Raw genomic sequence first — 3,857 nt, forward strand, 5'->3', positions numbered from 1 at the left:
AGATTTGGTCCAGGTGGAGGGGGCAGCAGGCTGTTTCCGGATGTGGGAATTGCACTTGGAAGGGTTCAGAGGAGGGCACGGCAGGAGGGGCGGTCCCGGGCCCGTCCTCCTCTCGGTGTGTCTGCAAGAGCAGCTCTAGATGGAAGGATGCTCTCTAACACTCAGGAAGCCCAGCCAGGGGTACCTCCTCATTGAAAGAATGTGCTTTTCATGTCCTGCTGTGAAGTTCAGAGGCCAGCAGGCTTCCCGTTCAACCTCTGTCCTCCGGACCCGAGATGGAGACTGGGCAAGCGCTGGGCAGACCAGGAGCCCAGGGGCCCCAGGAGGGGCCGCTGTGGGCCACCCTCTGAAGCTTGGATCATTTCGGAGGCTCCTGCTGGATCCCGGAGGCCTGTGGAAGGTGCTCGGGGGTGCAGGCAGCCCCACCTCAGCCTCTGCTGTCGGAGGACGGAGGCGGGGTCCTCTCTTTGCCGCTGGCCGTGCCACTGCCCCTGCCACGGGTCACGACCGATCACCTGCTTCCTCGTCCGTGCTCCAGCCCCGTCAAGGGCGCCTCAGCGGCACCCCTTCCCCTCCCCAGAACCCGTGTTTACAGGCCTTCGCATCGCTCTCCTGAGGCGCGAGCACGCAGCGAGGCTGAGCCAGCCCTTCGTTTCCACTGGGAGGAGGGACAGGAACTCAGCCTTCCCCCGGAGTGGACACGAGGTCTCCCTCAAAAGTGGAAGAGCACCGTGGTAAGAACTCCGTGAGGCTCAATAGGGAAAAAGGAAAGCCAGAGACGTTCCAGCCATGAGGCCTTGTGGAGGGTCCTGCCCTCGGCCTCGCCCCGTTCCTGTGCCTTCGTTAACCGCGTGGTGGCCGCGGAGCTCGGCCTGGCCATGACCTCTCCGAGATCACTAGCTTTCTCCCCACCCCTTGCTGGGAGTCTTTTTTTTTTTTTTTTTTTAGCTCCGTGGGATATAAAATTGGCCTCTTTCTTCTCTGGCCTACCTCTCCCTCCCTTTGGCTGATGTAATGTTCATGATTCTGTTTTTTAAAATATTTAAGGCTGTTAGGTTGTATGAGGCATTGAAGGCTGTGTGTGTGTGTGTGTGTGTGTGTGTGTGTGTGTGTGCGTGCGTGTGTGTGCGTGTGCGTGTGTGTGTGTGTGTGTGTGTGTGTCCCAGCAGACGTTTAACTAGATGCATGTTTTGTTTTGAGCTGTTTCCTTACATCCGTTTCTCTTGGTGCTCACCGTCATGGTTGTAGGGCTGCAGAGCCGTATCTCTTACTACAAACACGTTTGTTTCTTGCCCCGGCAGTTTTCCTCTTGTGGATTCTTGCCTGATGAGTCTGGCCAGACGGGGGCCTAGCCTGGACCTCTGTCCTGGGGCCCCAGGCCGGGGTGCAGGGACCCCGGGACCCCCTGCCGACCGCCTCCAGTGGATGCTGTAGTTTGTTTACACTCACTTTCACCCCTCCTGTCCCTCCTCCCGTAAAAGAGACTTAAAAATGCTGACGCTTTGGAGAATAAGAAAATCAATCTGAGAAGGAAAAAAAAAAAAAGCCCGTCTGGCACGTAATCTCTGAAAGTGTTTCTGTGAAACCTTTCTGTGCCGCCACCTCCCTTCCCACTGCTGGTTGCTGTTTGACACCGTGTGGGAGATGCAGGGAGAGTGGGGCTTTCCGCAGTTGGCTGGCCCGTCCCTCCCTCGGTCTCAGGTGGGTGACATCCAACTGTCACCCCTCTCCCACCAGGCCCCCAACCTGGCTGGGGTTTTCAGGGCACAAGGGAAGAAGCAGCCCCGGCGTCAGGAGTCAGTGTCGATGTGAGCACCAGGTCTCGTTGGGGAGGGACTGGCAGGGCGCTGCGGGTGACCCCGTGCACCCAGCTCCCTCTACTCTGTCCTTGTGACCTGGTCCCGCCTCCCTTTCTAGATAGCGCTCAGCCCTCCAGCTTGTTATTGCTCTGGCCGATAGAAAGAGAAACTTCGATTCTTAGGGGACGTGGCATCCCAGGGTGGGGGCCAAACCCCTTGTCCCTCCCCAGGTGAAGGGGTGCGGTGGCCTCCTCTCAGCCTGGGCCTCCCCTCCCTGTACAGCCGGCTCTCCACCTGGATGAGTGAGTCCGAGCGGCAGGCTCGTCGTCGTTTTCAAGATCACACGTTCTCGCTGTCCAGCTGAACGAGGGCTCATCAGGGTGGAGCTGGGGCTGTCCAGGGGGCCCGTCTGCCCGCGGCCTGCACACTTGCTCAGTGTGGACCCAGCCCCGCGCTGGCTAACCTGCCCCACTTCTGTTCTTTTATCTCACCTGGGCTGCAGGGGGGCAGGCTTGGAACACCGCTTGTCAGAGCAGCTTGGCTTCCTTGGTGGTAGGCCTGCTGAGGAAGGGAGCTGGGGCGCCCCAGTGTGGGCTCAAGGGCAGCAGTGGGCGGGGGTCCTTGGCTCCATGCCCTTGGTGCCTCGTACATGAAAGAGGATTGTCACCACGTCTGAGCACAGATGACAGGACAGGACGCGAGGGTGGAGGGTGGAGGAGCTTGGACCTTCAACACGTACATTTCAGTGGTCGCGTATCCTTGACCCGCTCAGCAGGCAGGTGTGGGGATCGGAGGGGCTCCAGGAGCAGAGAGAAGCCTCAGGACCCCCCGGCTGCCTCCACACAGATCACCTGCCCTGTTTTCTTTTCCTTCTGACGCCTTGGCTTTCCCAGCTCACCACACAGGGCTGTTTCCTGTCGAGGCTTGTGAAAATAAGCCTTTGATAAAGAAAAGGGAACTTTTCCTGTTGAATGTTGGCTTTCACTATGCGTGTGTGTGTGTGTGCGTGCGCGCGCGCGTGTGCGCTTGCACAAGCCTGTGTGTGTGTTTGTGGGTGTTTACTTAATGGAATTTTATTTTTGTGAAATTCTTTTATAATTATGTAGCAAAATTCAGCTCCATCTCCCAGTCCAACTTTTAGTTCCAGAGTCAACCCTGGGCGTCACTAATTTGAAGAATTCTCTCCTGGGTTTCTGAAGGGAGATGCGCCACTGTCAAGAGTTGAGGTTGTGGAGAGGGTTGGGAGAAACAAGTCTGATGCATTTCCGTAGAGTTTACATCCTGCAGTTAAAAGGTAGGAAGGGCTCGACCAGGGAGACACGAAGCCCAGGCTATGTTTCTTGCGAGGGAGCTGGACCGCGGCCTCAGCCCGAGGTGCCCTGCTGCTGCTTTATCTGAATCTGTTCACACGGCTTGTTTTGCTTGTTTTGTAACGCCACAGCTGAAACAGCACGTTCTTTTCCTTTTTTGGGTTTCAGTTCATTGTATAAATGGTTCATTTTTTCTGTTGTGAGCTCTGGTGACTGTGTTAGGCCTCCGGTAGGAGACAGTCACCGCTTATGGGCAGAAAAACAAAACCCAAGGAGAGTTTTGTGAATCGGAGGCTCCCTCAGGCCTGCGCCATCCAGAGACGGCCCTTCATGCTCCACTGTTGAAAAGCGAGTTTCCACCAGCTGTATTCAACACTACAATGCAGTTCAAAAACTATATTTGCATCCAAGACAATAAAAAGCCGTATTTTTTTGAAAAGCCTGTGCTGTGTGGTCTTTGCTACCCTGCTGAGCAGTGGAAGATCAGAGCAGTGATGTTCACACCTGACTCACTCGTGCTAGCCTTGGGGGAAGTGGGTGCAGCCTGGAGCCGAGGGGCTGGGAGTGAGGAGGCAGGCCTGAGGCAGTGGGGCTCCGGAGGTGGCCCTAGAAGACTGCAGTCCTAAAGAGAGGCCTCCGCCGAAAGGCCCGACAGGACAGATTCTGCCCGTGAACTCACCAGGGCCAGGTGCTCCAGGCTTTTCCCAGGTGGACAGAGTCCAGGGGTACTTGTACAAAACTACCCGTT

At 56.6% G+C, this 3,857-nt stretch overlaps 1 protein-coding gene across 4 annotated transcripts in view; it reads left to right on the top strand.

Annotated features, from left to right (window-relative positions):
• MLXIP (MLX interacting protein) overlaps nucleotides 1-3,548 on the top strand; it is a 60,203-nt gene extending 56,655 nt beyond the window's left edge. For all 4 annotated transcript variants that reach the window (XR_010933371.1, XM_067700985.1, XM_067700987.1 and 1 more), the window contains one exon: nucleotides 1-3,548. This exon is cut by the window's left edge. The gene's annotated coding sequence lies outside the window, so the exon portion shown is untranslated.
• The last annotated feature ends 309 nt before the right edge of the window (nucleotides 3,549-3,857 follow it).

This window comes from Pseudorca crassidens, chromosome 12, assembly GCF_039906515.1.
Source record: "Pseudorca crassidens isolate mPseCra1 chromosome 12, mPseCra1.hap1, whole genome shotgun sequence".
NCBI classification, from domain to species: domain Eukaryota; kingdom Metazoa; phylum Chordata; class Mammalia; order Artiodactyla; family Delphinidae; genus Pseudorca; species Pseudorca crassidens.